Genomic DNA, 6,479 nt, shown 5'->3' on the forward strand with positions numbered 1-6,479 from the left:
AATCCCCTCTGACCACAAAGTCAAGGGATATGGAGAGCCGTGCTGTCCAACAGAGCACGCTATAAAGAGTTATGGCAGATGGAGGTAGATAAAAATGCAATACCTGATCATGTGATCTCCCTTTTAACCTATTTAATTTTTTTCAGTTTTTAATATTGTGTACTTTCTCTTTGATTAAGATTTTTCTGTTTTGCCTTGTTGTTGTTTGTGTTCTGTTTGTATGATTTTCTCTTTAGGAAATCCAGGACAGATAGATCTGTAGAGACCGTGACTGGGTGGCAGGGAAGATGAGGAAACTAACAACAATAGTGTGAGAAGAAAATGTTCTGAAATGATTGTGATGTGTTCATAAATCTTTTTACTATGATTGAATAACTAAGTGTATGGTATGTGAAGTATTTGCCAATAAAACTATTTTTTAAGTAACACAAAATAGAGAGGATATTTGTAAAGGCACTGCATCAAAAATAATTGATTGACCAAACCATTTCAGGAGGTAGCATATGGCAGAAAACTGATAGTACTGAAGGAAGGAGTCCAAACAACAATGAAGGCATTCGTGTAAACAAACTCTAGGAATTGATCTAGGAATTGATGGACTATCAACGGAAATGTTTACAAAATCTGATACGGCACGGAAGCCATTACTCATCTATGTCAAGAAATGTCCAAGATAGAAACCTGGCCAAACACTAGAAGAGATCCATATTTGTGCCCATTCCAGATAAAGATGACCCTTTCGAATGTGGAGATTATGAAACAACATAATTAGCATCACTGAAAGCAACACTTTCTGAGGGTAATGCAAGAGTGGTTGCAATAGCACATGGACATGGAGCTGCCAGAAATTCAAGTCGGATTCAGAAGATGTGGAAGGAGGGACATCATTAATGACATCAGCGGGCTCTTGTCTGAAAACAGAGATACTGGAAAGATTTGCTAAGTGTTTCATTAACTGTGCAAAGATTTTTGACGGTGGATCATAACAAGCTGGCATTACAAAGCATTGGAATTCCAGAGCATTTAACTGGGTTCATGTGGAACTTACACATAGAACAAGGGGATGTGTTTTTGGACAGAACAAAGTGATACTGCACAGCTGAAAATCAGGAGAGGGGTGTGTCATGATTGTGTCCTTTCACTACACTGATTCAATCTGTATGCCGAGTAAGTAATCTGAGAAACTGGAATGAAGAAGAATTTGACATCAGGATTCAAGGAAGGCTCATTATCAACCAGCACTATGCAAATGACCCAATCTTGCTTACTGAACGCAAAACAGCCGCAGAGCTCTTAGAAAGATCAAACAATAAAACCAATAACATGGATCACAGCTCAACGTAAAGAAAACAAACAAATCCTCACAACAAATGCAATACATAACATCATGATAAGTTGTCAAGATTTCTTTTTATTTGGATCCACAACCAGTGCTCATGGGACCAGTAGACAAGAAGTCAAGCAATACATCCCAAGGGGAAAATTTGCTGCACGAGACCTCTTTTAAGAGTTGAAGAGCAAAAGTATCATTTTGAGGATTAAGGTCTGCCTAGCCAAAGCCATGGTATTTTCATCACCCATATGAAAGCTGGACAATAAATAAGGAAGGCTGAGGGAGAATTGATGCCTTTGAAATTACAGTGTTGGTAGGAATATTGAAAGTACCATAGAGCGCAGATAGCAACTGGAAACACGGGGAATTCAGGACAGATGATCCCTTCAGGACCAGTGGTGAGAGTGGTGATGCCTGGAGGGTGGAGGGAATGTGGGGTGGAAAGGGGGAATCAATTACAAGAATTTAATATAGCCTCCTCCCTGGGGGGTAGACAGCAGAGAAGGGGGTGGGGGGGAGACATTGGACAGTGTAACATATGACAAAATAATAATGATTTATGAATTACGAAGGGTTCATAAGAGAGGGGGAGTGGGGAAGGAGGGGGGAAATGAGGAGTCGATATTAAGGGCTCAAGTAGAAGGCAAATCTTTTGAGAATGATGATGGCAGCAAATGTACAAATGTGCTTGACACATGTAGTATGTATGGATTGTGATAAGAATTGTACGAGCCCCCAATAAAATGATTTTTTTTAAAAAGAAAATACCATAGAGTGCCAGAAAGTAAAGCTCTCTTGGAAGTGTAGCCAAAATGTCCCTTAGATGCAAGGATGCTAAGATTTCCTATCATGTGTTTTGGACAAGTTGTTAGGAGAGACCAGTCCCTGGTAGAGATCCCTTTCTTGGTAAAGTCGAGGGTGAGTGAAAAAGAGGAAGACCTTGAACAAGATGGGTTGGCACTGTGGTTGCAATGTTGGACTCAAACAACAACTGTGAGGTGGTGGGGGACCGGGTAATGTTTTGTTGCTTTGTGCATAGAGTTGTTGCGAATCAGAACCAATCCAACAGCACCTAACAAGAAACAACAAGCAGGAGTGTTGTTATTACTGGCTCTCTTTCACAAGTCATAAAACAGAGGCTTACTGGGATATCACATCTATTAAAAATGGAAGCTGGCATTTGAACCTAGATGTCAGTATCTATCCTCCTAACCCTTAAACCATTTGAATGTTTGCCCAAATGGGGGAGGAAGGTAACTAAGAAGTCAGGAGATTACCATTCATTTCTTGTGCTTGGAATACAGTGAAAAGTTCAAACTCACTAGGTAAAAGGGTCCCAGAGCTGAAGAAAGGGAATATTGCAGTACAGGAAAGCAGTAGAAATATGGAGTTCTGAATCTTCAAAATGTACCTGTCAAAGAGGGAGTAGAACAGAATAAAAAAATAAATAAAAGGAAACTTTTTTAGAGATGTTTTAGGTCGGAAGGGTGTGGTCAAATGAAATGCATTCCCACTCCTGCTCACTCTGAGGCCTTTGTGCAATTGACTTTGGCAGACTCGGTGCTTTTCTGAGCCTGCAAAAAGGTGACACTATTACACTAGTATTGAGAGGATTCAATAAAATGGTTGTTTGAAGTGTTTACCACTGGGCCTGTGAAGTAGTTGTGGACCTTCTGAAGAAATGAATATGACAGTGTTCATAGATAACACTTTCTTCTGTCCTAACCCTCCTGTGCTAAGGCATTAAACAAATGTATGCTGAGTGAAAGAAGTTTTTGGATAGATGACATACCTAAGGACAGTCATGTTGACACCTACTGTCATAAATTAATATCTGTTGTAAATTCATTGTTAGTGCTGGATATCCAATAAGGGCTACATTTATAGGAAGATTTTTACATGTCCCTACATTTTGGGGGACAAACTACAGACTAAATAAAGAGGATGAAATGCGAGTCTAGAAAAGAAAATAGTTCAAAAATATCCTGAGGCAGCTGAAGAACATATTCATGTCACCCTAATTTATGTAGATATTGGTTTAGACATATTAAAGACAATGAGTTGTAGCTTGAAGAAGGGTTTGAACTAGAGAACAGAATCCCATTATCTCAAGAAAAAAATCAAAGGAGATAGAATTGAGTAAGAGAGAAAATAATAAGCAAATTAAGAATGTGGTAAGTAGGAATGAGTGGAATTAATGAATAAAGATGGATTCAGTACAGGATTCCCAGTGGTACAGTGGGCTGAGGGTTAGTCTGCTAACAACAAGATCAACAATCTAAATCCACTTCTTGCTCATCAGGAGAAAGAGCCAGTCTTGATATGTAAAGGTTTGAAGTTGTGGAAAACCTGCAGGATCTACAACAGTTGCCCTTTATTTTTTTGTTCCTCCCCGTGCCTTCATTTGCCAACACGAAACTAAATCAATAGCATCCCGTTGATCCGAGCTTATAGGGACCCCATTAGGTGGATTAGAAATGCTCCACAGGGTTTCTGAAACTTCAAATCTGTAACAAAGCACACTGTTTAATATTTTATCTGCAGAGCAACTGGTGGGTTTGAATGCTGACCTTGCAGTTAATAGTCCATGAGTCTTGGTGGAGTGAATAAGGTATTGGGTTACTATCTGTGGTAATCACACAATTTCTTGTCAACTTGATAAAAGAATGAAGAGATGGAGTCTAGCCTGTCAATCAGGTCACAGCCTAATGATCCCTCCTTGTGGGTGTGGCCTTCTCATGAGGATTCTGGGAACTTGCTCTCTCTTTCACCATCAAAGAGGTGGGTCTCTCTCTCTCTCTCTTTCTCTCTCTCTCTCTCTGCTTCACCTTCCTGTTGATAAGTCACATGGAGCCATGATGATGGCAGCCAGAGCCATGGAGATAAGTCCACTGCCATTGGACCTACAGGACTTTCCTGCATTTGACATCAGATTCAGGTAGCTGCAGGTCGATGATGTAGAAAATCTAGCCACCACACATTCCCATCTGTAGATAAAGACTGAGGATATTTCAACATACAAGTGTAGGAGGTACATGCACATTAATATAGATACCAGAGCACACAAGAGTTACAGTCAAGAAAACTGACATATCAAACACTTTGTGGGATGAAGTTCCTAGGTTTGAAGCTGAAAGGTTAGACTGGAAGGACAGCTACATCATCTGGTACAGCATGAACAATAGTTCATAACAATCATGTTCTGCATCCTACTTTGGTGATTAGCATTTGGGATCTTAAAAGCTTCTGAACAGTCATCTAAGAGACAGCAGTCAATCTCTTTCCATCTAGAGCAACAGAGAGTGAAGGAAACCAAGACTCAATGGAGCATTAGTACAAAGGACTGATGAACCACAGCTGACATGATCCTGAGACCAGAAGAACTAGATGGTGCCTGACTACCACTATTTAACACTCTGAGTAGATTCACTATAACTGGTCACAGACATAACGGGAGAAAAATTAGAACAAGAAAAATCAAATTTCAAAAAGATTAGACATACTGGTCTGATAGGACTGTAGGAACCCCCAAGATCGTAGCCCTTTGTTCCTGAAACTGAAGCCATTCTGGAGACCATGTTTCAGCCAAATAATCAACAAGCCCAATAAAATACAAAACCCCAGGAGGAATATGTTAGAATAGTCCATGACATGAGAGCAGTCAATGACATGAAAACCAAAGGACAAGATTAGGCCCAAAGCAAGTATGAGAAAACAGGAATGGGTGTAAAACAATGAGGCAAGGAACCAGGGAGCCCAGTGCTCTATGGAGGAGAGTTCTGACGCATTGTGGCAAATACAACCCATGTACAGGAACACTTCTGTCCAAATTAAGTGGAAAATAGACTTATCTGTAAGCTTTCACCTTAAGCACAATTGATTTTTTAATTATTATTTTTTACATCATTTTATTGGGGGCTCTTCTTTCTAAAATCCATTTATTGGGAGCTCTTACAGTTCTTATAATCCATACAAAAATCATCTGCCATGTCAAGCACATTTATACATATGTTGTCATCATCATTTTCAAAGCATTTTATTTCTACTTTAGCCCTTTATATCAACTCTTCATTTTTCCCTCCCTCCCTCATGAACCCTTGATAAATTATAAATTACTCTTTTCATATCTTACATCATCTGCTGTCTCCCTTCACCCACTATTCTGTTGTTTGTCCCCCTGGGAGGGGGTTGCAAATCCTCGTGATCTATTCCTCCTTTATTCCCCCACCTTGTCCTTACCCTCTTGGTATCTCTATTCTCATTATTGGTCCTGAGGGGGGTATCTGTCCTGGATTTCCTGTGTTGTGGGCTCTTATCTGTAGCAGTGTACATGTTCTGGCCTAGTCAGATTTGTAAGGTCAATTTGAGGTCATAATAGTGGGGGGGTATATTAAAGATCTAGAGGAAAGTTGTATGTTTCATCGGTGGTATACTACACCCTGACTCGTCTCTTCCTTGTGACAGCTCTGTAAAGGAATGTCCAATTGTCTAGAGATGGGCTCTGGGTCTCCACTCCATATCCGCCACTCCTTTCACATCGGTATGATTTTGTTCTGGATCTTAGATGCCTGATACCTGATCCCATCGTCACCTCATGATCACATGGGCGGTTGTGCTTCTTCCATGTGGACTTTGTTGCTTCTCAGCTGTTTATCTTCAAGCCTTTAAGACCCTAGACACTATATCTTTTGATAGCTTTCTTCACCACATTTGCTTATGCATCCATTGTGGCTTCAACAATAATGTCAGGAAGCTGAGCATCACGGAATGTCAGGTTATTAGAACAAAGTGTTCTTGCTTTGAGGGAGTGCTTGAGTAGAGACCCAATGTCCATCTGCTACTGTAATACTTAACATAAAATATATGTACATAGATCTACTTCCCTATCCTTATATACAAATATATTTACAGGTGTACATGCCCGTATTTAAGTCTCTATAAATGCCCTTTGCCTCCTATTTCTTTCCTCTATTTCCTTTCCTTTCTCCTTGTCCCTCTATCATGTTTGGCCTTCATTTCGGTTTCAGTAATTCCTGGCTGTTACTTTGCCCTTGATTAAGCACCAGTAGGCATCCTACGCCCTTCTCTCCATCAATTTTAATTCACTTGTTGTTCCCTTGTCCCTGAGTTGATTAACTCCCTACCC

Source organism: Tenrec ecaudatus, chromosome 7, assembly GCF_050624435.1.
Source record: "Tenrec ecaudatus isolate mTenEca1 chromosome 7, mTenEca1.hap1, whole genome shotgun sequence".
Lineage (NCBI taxonomy): Eukaryota > Metazoa > Chordata > Mammalia > Afrosoricida > Tenrecidae > Tenrec > Tenrec ecaudatus.